A 16971-nucleotide genomic window follows, 5' to 3' on the forward strand; every position below is an offset into this window, starting at 1 on the left:
AAACTATGAATTTAAAATTAAAATCAGACGTATAAAAAATTAAAAGATGCAATTATAAGAATATACATCACGATGTATTTAAATGTCACTTTTTTTTTTCTAATTCTAAAACATTATTAATAAAATAACACTCAACATTATTAAAATTCTATTTCAATGTAATAATAAATTAATAAATTTAGTCGCATATTTTATTAGTATTTACTTAATTTTATATTAAGACAACGTTTTCTTAAGAAAATATTTTTATAGGACAATTTACAATTGAGTTAAAATAATATTTTTAATGATGGTACTATATAATAATAAAATCATTTAACTTTTATAAAAGAAAATTACCTATTTTGGGTTTTTAAAATTTTTATTTTTACTTTATATATTGAGAGAGGAAAATATTGTTTTATTAAAAATATAAAATACAGATATTACTTTAGTAAAAACATAATAGAAATGAATATAATTAACAAATTAAGGGGGGTATATTTTATTGAATTTTAAAAAAAATAAGTGTATATTTTAAAAGTAAAGGAACATAGTTTTAACCAGTATAACATTAGATTAGACCAGTTTAACTTAAAAAAAAAACTTTCATGCGATAAAAGAAATGCATAATGATAAAAGTTGTTTAGTTTAGAGCTAATTCAAGCTACAAGCTTTTTTCTCTTTCAATTCAAATTAGAAGTTATCTTAGTTAATAAACGTAAATATCCCTTTAACATTGACTAGATTGAGTTTGCGCATATAAGTTTTATTTATTTATTTGTAGAAGTTCTACAAATTATTAGGACACATAGCTCTTTTTGCTAAAGTCCTTCGAAATTTCATATTGATATAATAGTTAGTTATTTTTTTTATTAGTTGAATATGTAAAACCTATTGTACTTGTCACTTATTATACCTAGATATATTTAATTAATTAATAAAAACTAGTAATATTTTTTTATGAATTTAAATATATCTAATACAAATAAATATACATAACTAATAATATTATTTTCGTATAATATAAAACTCATATATTCTTACTCCTAATTCTGATTGTTTATAAATCATATTTTAAGGTATACAAGTTAAAATTAACAACATCGACAATGAACTTTACGTTTATAAAAATTCTATATGCATATATATCAAACAGGTCCATTAGCTCAGCTGGTTAGAGCGTCGTGCTAATAACGCGAAGGTCGAAGGTTCGAAACCTGCATGGAATTTTCACGTTTTATGTTATATTTTATGGATTTACTGCTGCAATTAAGAAATGAGAAGAAAATGAAGTTGTATTCGAAATGAGAAGCATGAAAGCACATAAAGCCACAGTGATCCAGGTAGCAACATGTGAGATTAGCATAGAATAATGGAATAATGAATGAAAAGTGAAAGACATTACTGGTATAATGTGAGGAGGAATAGGAAGACAGAAGAAGATTAGTTGTGTTTTGGTTGGAATTTAGCAACAGCGTTGTGGGTGGTTTTGTTTTGTCGAGGGTGAGAGGAGTGATGCACGTGTACAGTTTTTGCGACAATTGCATGGAAATGCATGTACTCTTTTGTCAGTGTATCACTGACACCTTCTACCAAACACACATGCCCGACACCATGAAAGAAAGTTTGTCAATTTGATTTAACCCACAACTTTGTCTTTCCCATTTCCCCATTATCCAATTACCCTTCTCTCTTCTTATTCCCACTCCTTCTCCCTCATTCATCATTTTTTATTAAACATTCGCAAACTTACTATAACTTCATTACTATCTTGTAATAACCATTGAAACTATGTTTTGTTCTGAGAAACCCAATGTTTCAATCAAATCAACTCACAACAAATATTTTTCACAGTAACTTTTGGACCAACACTCAAACATTGTTTTTTCAAATAAACTCTTTCAACTTTGTATACAATCCCAAGATTAGTGAAGAGTCATTACAAACCTAAACAAAACAATTTACTCAAGTTTCTTAACTAAAAATACCTAGCTAACAGAATGATACAAAATATAACATAGTTTGGATATCACTAAAGAGTTCACACATTGATCGATATTCTGATTGATTTTCTTTTTACTTGTGAGTGTTTATATATGAGTATTTCAAAAAATAGTAAGTGAAAGAGATTAAGAAAATGTTCACACATTGTGTTTGGTTTCGTATCGGAAACGTTCTGAATCAATTTTAAAAATCAATTCATGTTAATAAATTGTTTAGAGAAAATCAGAATCAATTTTTAAAATCAATTGAAGATGAAAAGTTCACATCAAACATAAATAATTTTTTTTAGCTTCTCTATCGACCAAAATCGATTTTCTCACATAAAGTAGTAAAATAAGGAAAATTATTTTTTGACAAATTTTTTTAACAAACTTTTGACAAAGTTTCTATAAATAGAATTAAATAGATTATTTTTTTATTTTTTAATCAAAATAAAATAATAATTGTAATACTTTTTTACTTCAAAAGGTAATTTGTCAAAAAGTTTGTCAAATTTTTTTGTTAAACTATCATCTTCCGTAAAATAATTCTCCCAAAGCGTTAAATGTCAACCGAATCCTTGATAAGATAATGTGATGTGATTTTAAAATGGAATATTAACCATATATATTCATATTTTTTTATTAGCTTGAATTTGAATACCTTTGTTTGAGATAATAATCAACTAGGGCTCTTGGAACTAGTTTTTTATGAACACCATATGTGATCACCTTCATTTTTACATTGATAATTTCAACATTGAGTCTTTAATCAATTTAAAATTAAAAAATAATTGATGTGAAAAGCCTTTTTTTATTGCAACATGGTTCAAAATTCCTAATATTTTCTTGAGTTTTTTTCCTTTTAATGGTTTCAGCAAAATAAAAAATCACAAATCAACAAAAAATCCTTCCAAGATCCAATCATGAGTTCTTCCTTAAAACTTGAGTTTGCATCACATTTGGTCGTCTATCTTTAGTTGGTAGGTTATCTCTAACCTTTCAAATTGAATTGATGCATGTTTAGAGTTCTTCTTTTGATAATCCTTGTGAATGATGACATGATCCATGGATAGTTTTTACCTTTAAGACGATTATTAAAAAGTCGACTTATAAATCTAACTCAGTCTCATCAAATCGGTTCGTAAGGTGAGATTTGTATTCACTAATTATATATTATAATATTGTATTTGTATCTAATAAATGTAGGAGTTCTAACACATATCAAGACCTTTTTTAATTCATATATTGGGTGAAAAACCCTACATTCTTTAATTGATAATTTTATAGGAGATTTTCAAGTAGCTTCATCTTAGGTAGAGGAGCCTTAGAAATGTGATGTAAAATCATACTTCAAAGTTAAATTGGCTTGCTCAATGGCTTAGCTGTCAGAATATTAAAAAAAAGAAAAAAGAAATGAATGGTGCACGTGTTGGTGAATTTTCATTGGTTGATCAACGGTAGTACCACGTTAAGTCCATGATCAACCTTGAGTCATGCATTGACCTAAGAACGAAAGTTGAAAATAATTTTCCAATCATTACCCATGATATTATTATTTTTTACTTCATATTTTAAAATAAAAACCTGCATATGCTTCTGCATATTTTCAAATACTCGATGGTTCAGCATAATGGAGGAACCCCAGTCTCTCATAACAAAAAGTTTAGGCATGAAATCGGAGAAGTTGGAGTTGGCTTTGGTTTTTCCTCTGTTTTTCTGTTAGAAGGATCTTAAAATTTAGATATAAATTTGCAAGTGCTATTTGAATTGTTCTTAAATTGGTATTACAAATTTATTTTGATAATTCACATAACAAAAAAATTATAAAGAAATATACAATATCAAAGCGAGACTTTATTTAATTAAAAATAAGATAAAAGCATCCAAGAAATTATATTCAAGTTTTATTTTAAAAAAAGAAAAATAATTTTATGGAATGTCTATTTTTTTAAACAAATTATACATTTATATATTATTAATTTTTAACTAAACTAATATACATTAAAATAGCTTTTTATTTAAAAAAGATTTTAATATTTTTCATTATAAATTTAATGGTGTCAAAATATGTCAGCTCAACTCAATATCAAAAAGAGATCCGTGCATACGTATTTTTTCTTATGAAATATTATGTCATTTATTTATTAATTTTGTATATAGATTTTTTGAATTAAATTTAAAAATAAAAGTTATGTAAATTTAATTATAATATTTGAATATAGTTGACATGATCCCTTTTTGTGTTTGTCTTTGAGATTCCATGTGAACCAAAATTTGCATGTTTTGGGTTTGTTTGATTGATCCTGCCAAATTTTGTAAAGAATAAAAATGAACTGATAGAGACTATTTTTGTTTTTCCTATATTAAAAAAATGTTTCAAAATTTGTTTATAGGGTCTGTCTTTGAAATCGTGAGGCCCAAAATCAACGAAGCCCAATTTCATATTCCTAGGCCAACTACAGACTTATTTTAATACAGCCCAGATATCAGATAGAAATCGTAAACAACTTCAATTCTACCCTTTCTCCTGTGAATATAACATGCTAGTGTTGAACCATATTTTCTTGATTTAAAATAATTTTTAATATTTGGTATTTATTTTTGCTTTATAATTTTTCTCTCTAATTTTAGTTTCTTAATTTCTTTAGTTTTTTTTCGTGAAATAGTTATAAGTTTATGAATTGGTCTTGTAAGAATTTTAGAGGATTTTAAATGTGGATGCACTAGGACTGTGTAATTACATACTGTTTTAATTTATTTGGATATTTTTCTCTAAATCAAACAGTTCGGATTTTTAATATGTAAGAGAAGCATGATTTAAAAGAAGGATCGCAACCAAAAATATTGTTATTATAAATTTACTAAATTTAAGCAACGCATATTTTTGCTATGATTTGAAATAAAAATAAAATAAGGTCATTTTTTTATATTTTTATTAGCAAAACAAATCTTGATATTATAAAAAGTGTGATAGATACATTTTTTTTAATAGTTTGTCCTGTGTCTTAAAATGATATTTCGAGTAACATTTTATAAAAAAAACATTGGCCGTTTATAACTTCTTATATTATGTGTTTCTCTATGATACTTATAATAAATATAGTTAACCCTTTACAAATAAAGTATATTTTATTTTATTCAATTTTAAACATTACAAAATCCAGCACGATCACAATATTAGATTTACTTAAGTATGTTTTTCTTATGCTTGATTGAAATATTTGAAAATATCGCACAATGAGATTAATACTAGAATATGCAATACGAATATCCTTGAGATTAAACAATGTAACTAAAGTATTGTCTATGAATGAGATTACAATAATTTAAAATGAAATAAGAAAACAAATAATAAATACTAAAACAAAAATTATTAACATTGTTTTATTTAGCAAGGTTTTTCTTATGTTTTAAACTTGATTGAAATATTTGGAGATATAAGATTAGTAGTAGATTATGCAATACCATAAAAATATAATATTGAAATTAATCAATATAATTAATATAATTTTCATATACGAGTATGAATAATAGGAGTTTAAAAATAAATGAAAAATAAATCATAAGCACTGAAATATAATTTTGAGTAGTAAAATTCAATTTAATATATAATATATTTAGTTATTTAAAAAAATTATTTTGATTAATATAAACAATTTTTTTTGTCAATTTAGTTATTTTAAACGATGATTTTACAAAAAAAAAAAACATTCAATTCAATAAACAGGCCCATAACTCTAAATTATCAACTATAATTTTTGTAGTGATAATTAGGCAGTTATAAGATTGATCTATAGATAAAAATTGGAATAGAGATTGAAATAAGTTTGAAATTGGTTTGAAAATATGGAGTAATTAATGGAGGAATTTGAAGTAAAGGATATATTAAGAGTTTGAACATAAAGTTGAGTTATAGTTGTTTAAAATGATTGGACAATCATTTAACGACGAGGGGAGGATTGTGATTTCTAAGAGTATTAGATTTCATCAATGTGCATCAATTGAATCTTGGTGTTATGTACTCATTCTTTGTGACAATATTCATTTTTAATTGTAAATCATATTTTATATAGTTTATGTTGGTGAAATGACATGTTTATGAAAGTAAAATTTCAGTTTAATGAAGATAAACATTTAAAACTAGTTAAAATTGTAAGTTTTGGTACAATATATGAATATTTGCATAACTGGTTTCTACATAGTCAAGGGAATTTTTTTCACTAAGTAAATTTTGTTTACTTGTAAATTTAAGAGGTTTGGTCATTAAATGGTCATATAATCATTGGACAAACTTATTGTAGTGAAATATTCATAGTTTTGTTTATAGTATTATTGATGTGACTTATTATTGTTTGTGAGAATATCTTACTATAATATGTAATAAGATTCTACAGGTTTTCTTTGTTTATAACATCATTTTATAACTTAAAATAGTCTGACATTTATTTATTGTTTTGTTTAATGACCTATTATGATTGTACCATACACACAAGTAGATATTGAAAAAATGCAGATGAACAAAAATGATATATTATTAGATTCTTCTTTTTAACATTTTTACACAAGAGTAGATATTGGAAAAATGCAGATGAACAATAATGATATATTATTAGATTCTTCTTTTTTACATTTTTGAGAAAAAGATAAACTTATATGCATAAGTTATAATATGTTTTGAAACACTTTAATATGTGATAATATATATCGAAAATTTGCATGGACCACAATTTTGTTAGTTCTACTACATGTTACAAATAATATTAATATGTTGATTTTTTTTATAGAATATATATTTCTATTTTTAATTTACTTTATTTTTATTTTATTTATTTGTGAAACCCCGTTTTAGCTCCTATGAATGTTTCTTTTAAAAAACAAGAGTTATAGTTATAGTTTTATTTTTATTTGAATATATAAAATATAGTTTTATTATTTAATTATCATTTTCTATATTTTAATATCTCTCTAAACCATTTATCTTTATTTTTTATTTCTTGACTTCTCTTAGAGTTCTTTGTAACAAATTATTATTCTTTTTCCGATCAAAGAGTGTTAGTGAATTGATAATACAATATCAATTATGACCAATAAATAAATACAGTCTTAAATAGTTTATGTAATTGTGTGTGAGATCAAAACCAAATAAATGAATATATATGGTAGAATAAATATTGGTTTGTGAATCAGATATCCTTAAAACAAATTACTTTTCTAACTTTTCTCAAGGTAAGAGGAGTCATCTTTGGAATGTTATTAAACTTTGGATTTATTGACAGTGAATTACTAGTGAAATAGTATATTGTTGAGATTTGATTGAATTAAGAAATTTCATGTATGAATGAGATAAAAGTTAGATGTTAGGTTTGAAGAAGAATGTTATTGAGTTAGAAGTGACGTCATTGCCTATAAAAGTAAAGTAATTTTTTTTATGGCCCAATTATGATACTTGAATTATAATTAGTCTTTTGATTCAAGATTGATCGAAAATGAAACAATAAGTTACTTTTAAAATGCCGTGAAAATAGTAAAAATATTAATTTAAGATATTGTATGTTATATTTAAAATTTTTCTTGAAAATCTCACAAAAACTTAAAATAAAATAAAATTATAAATATAAGTGAGAACAAACATCTTATAACTAAATAATTTTTATAAGGTCAACTTAAAATTGAATAGCAGGATATTTTGAATTTTGAGTGATCAAATTAAATTAAAAAATGACATTTATGCATTATTAATTAAAGTTATTTAAAATATTAAATTTGATAAAGTTCGTTAATTAATTTGTGTGCAGTTTTAAACGGCTGTGTACCGACAAATTTTAGTTATATAAAATAAGCATTAAAGCAAACAATAACATTCGAATATATAGAATATATTTAAAATTTAAAACGAATTATTCATCCTGTATCATTTAAATACTATCATTTCTAAAAATGACAGCTTTTGTTTCTAAAAAAATTAGCTTTTAATTGAAATTTAATTTAATTATACTATTATTTCCTTCTCACAATTTGATCACGTTGTTTAAATCACTCACATCCTCAAACAATATAATACACCACAAATTATTATATATTATTTATTACGTAACTACTATTTTTAAAAAAATAAATAAAAATGAAGACTGCCTATTATTTACTCAGAGCTAAATAAAATAATTGTAATTGATGAAAAAAATATTTTTAATAACCCAAGAGTAGTGTATGGAATAGTCATTTAAATGAGAAAAAGAGAAAATAATACTTTAACAAAGTTTTATTTGACAAATTTTGACAAATAATAATTTTTATGATAAAAAATATCTTAAAACTTTATTATTTTATTTTTATAACTTATAAAAAATAAAAAATATTCTATTAGATAATTTTGTCAATTTTATCAAAAAAATATTTGTCAGAAAATTATTTCTAAAAAAAATACCAAAAATGTTGAGTGAGAAAAGTTAGTTGTTGATTGTATCCCATCCACACCAGTTGCAAGGCCCATGTTTCTTTATCATCCCTCACCTATCTTTGGCAGCCTAACTTCTAAAGTGTTTCAGTTTCCAAAATCAAACTCAAAATTTAATTCAGAAATTAAAAATCAGATAAATAAAAAAATAAAATTGAAATGAAGGAGTTGTTTGGTATTCCAAAAAGCACAATGGAAAAAAATAAGAATGCAATCCTAGTCAGATTGGTAGTTGGATCAAATTGAATTGGGATGATGAGTGCAAAGGAAATGCGATGAAGGGTGAGAAAAGATGATTGGGCTAAACCAAACAGAGGAGGGGCCCGCACCTGATTAATAGTCCACTTCGTTCGGTGGGCTATTCAATCGCACGCACGCCCTACACGTACGGTCCTATCTCATCAAAACCCCAATAACCAAGTAAATATAAAAACAACTTTTTCTCTTATTCTTTAAGGGGTGGGCTACGACCTTTAGCCAACCCTTTTGTGGTCCGTTCCCATTCTCATATTTTATATCAAACGGGGTGGTGTGGTGTGTGTGGCGTGGTGACATGATCAGAAAGTAAGTAACAAAGGAAAGAGAATCTCCAAAAAAAAAAAATAATAAAATGAATTGAATTCGATAAATAATAATAATGGACCTCAAGGTCCAAACTCCAAATCCAACAGATTTGCCCTATTTTAAATGTGTTTGAGAAAAACCTTATCTCCCGAACCTGTACGAACTACGTTCCAAATATCAGAAACCCTCGAACTCGAAGGTCCAATTAGCTCCTCGGGTTCGTTCCCAGGCCCAATCTCCATCTCTCTCTCCGGTGAGCCCTCCATCTTTCTCTCTCCTCTCTGCAAAGCCCTAGATCTCACTCCGGTGAGGCTCAGGCCTCGTTTTCCGCTTCGGATCCGCTTTTCACACTCCAATCCTCTTCACGTATATATATCTGGTGCCTCCCAAACCCTAACTCTTTGATTTCTCCGTTTTTCTTAATTTTCTTCCGGTTAAACTCTTTTAATCTCGCTTTTATTGTTAGCAAGTTGTTTTTTTATCGTGATTAGGTTTCCTTTTTTGCGTTTTGTGCTTTGATTTGTCGATCTCGGTGGTCGCTCTTCAGTTTCGTGTCAGTGAATTGGCTGTTTGTGTGCTGGAATGCTTGATCTGGACTGTGTTTTTGTTTTTTGATTTTGTATGTTATCCTTAGCTGTTTTTGCAGTGGTATACCATTGAAGATCTGATTTCCCATCTTTGACTTTTGAGGTTGACCTTGTAAATAGTTTGTGAGCTCTGAGAGTTGTGGTTGATGGAGGGAATATTCTAGGAGCGTCTTTCACTGATGAATTTTGTTCACTTCACTTTGTACTGTTGTGATTGAGTGGGCTGATCTGACCCGTTTGTGGAGCCAGTGCCTTCTTTGAGTTTGTGGACAGTTGTTGATTTAGCCTTGGCCTAAAGGCTCACTGAATATTAAAGGGTTGTATGTACTAGGATGGCCGAGGACAGCCTGTTGGGTCTTTGATTCATAAAAAAAGTAGGATGCAAACCAATAGTAAGGTGAAGGGTCTAACAGAAAGTCTTAAACCATGATCCTGCCAGCAAAATAGGATGCTGGTTGCAATACTGACATGCTGGTCCATCCATTCTGATGTTACTGGCACTAGTCTACAACCCTCTTTTCAATATTCACTTTGAAAGTTAGTTCTTTATACCATGTCTTGTATCCACAACTCAATCTTATATGCACAAATTTCTGTTAAACAGGTGTTTGATTTGGTCTTCACTTCTCTCTTTCATAACTGCGCTACCTAAAAGAATGCTATATACTTTATTGTCTTCTAATTCTTTTTTCTTGCTCTTTGGCTCTCTAAGATGTCACTTATGCATACAATTGTAATGTATATTTTGTTTTATTGTTTATATCCTGTATATTTGAACGAGAGTGTTAATGTATCTGTTTGGAGGACATTTCCTGGTGGGAAGTTACCATTAATTAGCAATTTTATTTCTAGGTGAAGCAGGAAGGTACATATCAAAATAAAATATGGTGGTTACTGTTGAAGAAGATAAAGTGGTTGCGACCCCTGATGTGAAAAATGCGCCTGTCAGTACTGGTTTTCAACCCAGCAATGATCTGGTAAATTCGGAAAATCAGTCCGACCATAGTGTGGAAATATCCGAGCCTCAGCCTGATAACGATCTCTCCAATTTCCAGGCAGAGCCTAACAAAGTACTTGCAGCATCTGAAGTCCAGGATCCCAGTGGAAATAACACTGAAGGTACGTTGCCCAATGCCGAAGAACCTCCTAGCAGTGAGTTGGAGAATCTTGAGACACCACCCAACAACCAATCAAATAATGATGAGGGCCCACTCAACAATCAGCATGTTGATTCTGTGGCATCATTCAAGAATCCATCAGAAAGCTCTGAAGATGTAGCTGATGATAAGCTTGTTAGTTCCGGAGCTCCTCTTGACCAGAAGCCTGTGTCTGAGGCACCATCAAGCGATCAGTTGGTCAATTCCGAGACACTTCCAGATAATGGCGTGGTAGATTCTGAACATCAGACCAGTAATGATGTGGTTGTATCTGAAACGCAGCACAGCGATGAGGTGGTAGCAGAGCAAAACAATGAGGTGGTTTTACCTGCAACTGTCGAAAGCGAGGAGGTGGTTTTATCTGAAACACAGCAAAGAGATGAGACAGTTTTATCTGAAACACAACGAGGCGATGAGGCAGTTTTATCAGAAAAACAGCAAAGCCAGGAGGCAGTTTTATCTGAAACACAGCAAAGCCAGGAGACGGTTTTATCTGAAACACAGCAAAGCCAGGAGACGGTTTTATCTGAAACACAGCAAACCAACGGGGCAGTTTTATCTGAAAGACAGCAAATTAATGGGGTTGTTTTATCTGAAACGCAGCAAATCAATGGGGCAGATTTATCTGAAACACAGGAGGTGGTTTTATCTGAAACACAGGAGGTGGTTTTAACTGAAACACAGGAGGTGGTTTTATCGGAAACACAGGAGGTGGTTTTATCTGAAACACAGCAAAGTAATGAGGCATTTTTATCTGAAACACAGCAAAACAATGAGATGCTTACTTCTGAAACCCAGCCCAGCAATGATGTAGTCATGTCAGATGCACAACCCAACAGTGAGCCACTGGTGTCTGGCTCACTGCCCAGCAGTGATATAGTCGTGCCTGAGAGACAGCTCAGCAATGAGACTATTGTACATGAGTCACAGACCAGCAATGATGTGATAATGTCTGAAGCATTGCCTGAAAACGAGACTGTACATTCTGCAGCTGATCCTAATAATCAGCTCTCTAATTCTGACTCTCTTTCTCAGAATCATCATTATACTAATCTACACATGATTCCTGAAGATCAGCTGCCTCAACCTGAATCACTGCCCAATTCTGATCCACTGCCTGCTTCTGAACCACTGCCAGACAGTCATCTCACAGACATCAAACCAATATCTCATAATCATCTTGCACAGTATGATACACTACCCAACAGTCATATGCACCATTCCGAGGCAGTGGCCAACCATGAACTAGTACCTCACTCTGAGGCGTTGTCCCATGAACACATAGCCAACTCTCATTTGTTGCCACACTATGGGCTGCAAAACAGTGAAACGCTGCTCGACAATCAGTTAGTCAATTCTCAACCACACTATGAGATAGTCAACGCTAGCAACATTCCCAGCTATGAGATAGTCAATGCTGAAACTCCATTGAACAGTGAGGAACCTACTCCTGAAACTCAGCCAAGCAAGAGGAGAAAAAAGAAGTCTATCGTCTGGGAACACTTTACTATAGAAACAGTCAGTCCTGGATGTAGAAGAGCATGCTGCAAGCAATGCAAGCAAAGTTTCGCTTACAGTACTGGTTCAAAGGTTGCTGGTACTAGTCACCTCAAACGCCACATAGCCAAGGGGACATGCCCAGCTCTTTTGCGTAGCCAAGATCATAACCAGTTCAGTCCATATACTCCACGGTCAAGGGGAAGTGATGCTGGCAATGCTAGCAGTGCCCCCAAGCGACGCTATAGGTCCCCTAATACTCCTTACATAATATTTGATCAAGATCGTTGCCGTCACGAGATTGCTAGGATGATCATTATGCATGATTACCCCCTTCACATGGTTGAGCATCCGGGATTTGTTGCATTTGTCCAAAATCTGCAGCCCCAGTTCAATATGGTTACATTTAACACAGTTCAAGGAGATTGTGTTGCAACTTACCTGATGGAAAAGCAGTGTGTTATGAAGTATTTTGAGGGATTACCTGGACGTTTGTGTTTGACACTGGATGTTTGGACCTCAAGCCAGTCTGTAGGATATGTGTTTATAACTGGACATTTCGTCGATAGTGATTGGAAGTTGCAGAGAAGAGTTCTTAACGTTGTGATGGAACCATACCCTAATTCTGATTCTGCTCTCAGCCATGCTGTATCTGTTTGCATTTCTGATTGGAATTTGGAGGGCAGGGTGTTTTCTATCACTTGTGATCAGACTCCGAGTGAAGTTTCCCTTGGGAATCTCAGACCATTACTCTCTGTAAAGAATCCACTTATCCTTGATGGTCAGTTGCTGGTAGGAAATTGCATTGCCCGAACCTTCAGCAATGTTGCAAATGAACTATTGGGTTCGGTACATCTTGTTGTAAAAAAGATCAGAGACAGTGTAAAATATGTGAAGACTTCAGAATCACATGAGGAAAAATTCTTGGAGCTCAAGCAGCATCTTCAGGTCCCCAGCGAAAGGAACCTTTTTATTGATGACCAAACCCAGTGGAATACTACATATCAGATGCTGGTGGCAGCTTCTGAACTTAAGGAAGTGTTTTCTTGTTTGGACACTTCTGATCCTGATTACAAGGGAGCCCCATCAATGCAAGATTGGAAGTTGGTTGAGACCCTCTGCACGTACTTAAAGCCCCTTTTTGATGCAGCAAACATTCTTACCACGGCAACTCATCCCACTATTATCACCTTTTTCCATGAAGTTTGGAAACTGCAGTTGGATCTGTCTCGAGCTGTTGTGAATGAGGATCCTTTTATCAGCAACCTTACTAAACCCATGCAACATAAAATTGACAAATACTGGAAAGATTGTAGTCTGGTTTTGGCAATTGCAGTAGTTATGGATCCTCGTTTCAAGATGAAGCTTGTGGAGTTTAGTTTCACAAAAATATATGGCGAGGATGCCCATGTATATGTCAAGATTGTGGATGACGGGATTCATGAGCTGTTCCACGAGTACGTGACCCTTCCCCTGCCACTGACCCCTGCTTATGCAGATGAAGGAAGTGCTGGAAGCCATATGAAGACAGAGGGGTCTCCAGGAGGAACTCTGTTGTCAGATAATGGATTAACAGATTTTGATGTCTACATCATGGAAACTAGTAGCCATCAGACGAAGTCTGAACTGGACCAGTATCTGGAAGAATCACTGTTGCCACGTGTTCCGGACTTTGACGTTTTGGGCTGGTGGAAGCTAAACAAACTCAAGTACCCTACGCTTTCAAAAATGGCCAGGGATATATTGTCTGTTCCGGTCTCAAGCGTTCCTCCAGAATCTGTTTTTGATACAAAAGTGAAAGAGATGGATCAGTATCGAAGTTCCTTGCGGCCAGAGACAGTTGAGGCCATTGTATGTGCGAAAGACTGGATGCAGTATGGAGCAGCCGAAGCTTCCAACGCGCTGGTGAAAATGGAGTTCTAGATTTTATTCATGTAATTTTGGTTTACGTAGAGGGTGTGAAAGAAAGACCGCATCATGCATCGCGATATTTGATGAACCTACACGTTCTCATTTAGGTACTCTCTATGATGGTAGGTTCTTGTATTTTACTTGTAGTTCTTAGTTATATGTTAGGCTATGTTGATGACATTTGATGTGTAGATTTGGACGTGAATGCCTATATTCTAGTTTACTTCCCTGGACTAGATGCTAGAACAGATGCCCTCCTCAAGGTGATTTGTTGATGTAATAATTTAACTCAATATTCAATCACTGCTATTCAGGAGCTCCACTTGCTCTGGCCTGTCGCTTATAGTTAGATTCAATTTCACTTCTTAAGTATGTTCCTTTTTTTTTTCCTTTTCTGAAACATGTATTCGTCCAAGCCATTTATGAAAAGTGAAAAAGACCACTTGAAAATTGTCACTGTCAGTCAGCTGATGTATAATGTTATGTGATGGTATTAGAGATAAGCAAAGACGCGGGAACTGTGTAGTTCATCACAGCGTATGCACTACTCGATTGAACTCGGGAACCTTGGTGTCTGCAGGTAACGATTTTGGATCAAGTTAATGTTTTTGTGCGTATAACTTTTGCTTTGCTTTAGTCATCAAAAGCTGTAATGGTTTGCAACTCTTGTTTGTAAATATTTGTTTATTAATTTATGCAGAGAATAAATATGTAATATGATAATTGAAATACATGGTTAGAGACAGAAAAAGTAAAGCTGTGATATAATTTTGACTTAATGATTTTTTTGAATAAAGGTTTAATTTAAATAGTTTTAATGTTAATTACTTAGTATTTATCAGAAAAGAAAATAAACATATAAAATGAAATGAATATTATTCTGTAAGTTCAAAATATTTGATTTTATTTTACGTTTTGTGGAAGGCTTGTATACTTATATATAATTCTGATTTACAGGGCCAAACCATCTAATAGTACTTTTTTTTTCTTACGAGTAGGTGTTTATTGAAAAATTTATTCGAATTAGAATTAATTCTAAAACTGGCCCAAGGTAACTTAGAGTCACTTAGTACACTGATTTTTGTTTTTTTTTTTAAATTAATGATAAACTATAAAACTTCTTGATGAAAAGGGAAAGTTTGAATATGGGATAATTACATATTGAATATGATATTTTTTTAATATTGTAAATATAGTTCCATATGCAACACAAAATCAAAAACGACCAGACCCACACCGGAGAAATGCCCATTCAAATCAAATAAAAAATAATGGTTGTTTCTTCCTGCACCATGTCAAAATTTTCCTGCACCCATCATTTCAGATTTTATTTTCTGGTTCTAAATGAACTCCAGATATATTTTTTCTGAAGATACTGACACACTTTTTTTTTTTTTTTTTCTGAAAGACACTCACCAACTCTAGTTCTGGATAAAATTTTCCGAAATCTTTATTGAGGCGGGGGAAGAAAATAGATAGAGTATGGGAAGAAACAGCCAAAAAAAATTGATTAACCACAAACTGGACTCTAACCGGGCCATTACACTCCCCTTTTATTTACAGGTCCTTTCTTCCCCGTAGTTTTCGGTTCGGCTCTGTATTCCATCAAATTTCTCCTGCATTCCATTATTTTGGATTTTATTTTGCGAAAACATTCTTTTCGAAACACATTCACTCATTTTACAGAAGATACTAACCCACTTCAAATTCCAGATAAAATTTTCCAGAAACCTTCAGATAAAATTTTCCAGAAACCTTCATGGGGTGCGCGAAGAAAATTAACTGGGTGAGAACAGACTACTTTATATCGGGCTAGTGACATAATAACGAAGGCGGCCGTGATCAGGTGGAGTGAGAGAGATATTTTAGTAATAATAATAGTAGGAAAGAAGAAAAATCATGTTCACATTTTTTTACTTAAATACATATTTTACCTTTACAAAATAATTAAGTTTAAATAAATAATCATTTAAAAAGATAAAAATAATAAAATAATATTTTGATTTAGAAAACAATTATTTTTAAAAAAATAATTGTATCAAATAGAAATTTCTTTATTAATAGCATAAATATTAAAATTAAATATATCAAAATGAATTTTATCCTTTAAACCAATTCGGCTCACCAACGTGCTTCAATCGGATTAGATTGAGAAATTTTCAATTTTTGTAAGAGTGGATTGAACCGACTTACTTAGTACGTGAGCTTGAATGAGATGGGTTATCTATAACCCATTAACAACAACATTATTAATTTTTTTATTATATTTATTTACTACTTTTAGTTGTATAAGTTCATAATTTGATATTTTTAAATATTAGAATGTTAATCAATAATACTTAAATAATTTGAATGATTGATATTTTGATCTTTATTATTTTTATAATAATATTTTGAAAGTAGAAAAACACTTTAATTCCATTATTATAAAAAATAAAACAAATCAACTCACTTACATTATTATTATTATATAATAAATATATAAAAAATAAAAAAAATTGTAAGTCAATCCATTATTCTTTGGTAAGTTACGTTATATTATAAAATTTTCAATTCATCAAAAGATTAAACTAACTCTTTTTTTAACTTATAATAAATCAATTCGTACGAGCTAGATCGAGTAACTTTACACCCCTAATAATATAAGTGAATATAAAAACTCCTGACGATGTATACTATTTTTGATTTATTATTTATTTTTTAATACATAGTTCATTATTTGTAATGCTTGGATCAAAATATGGTAGTTTTAAATTTTAAATAAATAACTTTTCTTTTAGAGAACTGAAATTAAAACCTACATTTCGAGAATATTTTTACAGAGTATTTAAGAT

General features: G+C 30.7%; 1 non-coding gene and 1 pseudogene across 2 annotated transcripts; both read left to right on the plus strand.

The window, feature by feature from the left end:
- Positions 1–1137: 1137 nt before the first annotated feature.
- On the plus strand, positions 1138–1215 carry TRNAI-AAU (transfer RNA isoleucine (anticodon AAU)). The gene has a single exon. It is a non-coding gene; the product is annotated as a tRNA-Ile (tRNA).
- Positions 1216–9084: 7869 nt separating this feature from the next.
- On the plus strand, positions 9085–14459 carry LOC114178113 (zinc finger BED domain-containing protein DAYSLEEPER pseudogene; annotated as a pseudogene). The gene is made up of 2 exons (XR_014993537.1): positions 9085–9364; positions 10425–14459. The product of XR_014993537.1 is annotated as a zinc finger BED domain-containing protein DAYSLEEPER pseudogene (transcript).
- Positions 14460–16971: the final 2512 nt, after the last annotated feature.

This window comes from Vigna unguiculata, chromosome 3 (assembly GCF_037176805.1).
Source record: "Vigna unguiculata cultivar grain cowpea cultivar isolate G323 ecotype 2 chromosome 3, ASM3717680v1, whole genome shotgun sequence".
Classification (NCBI taxonomy): Eukaryota; Viridiplantae; Streptophyta; class Magnoliopsida; order Fabales; family Fabaceae; genus Vigna; species Vigna unguiculata.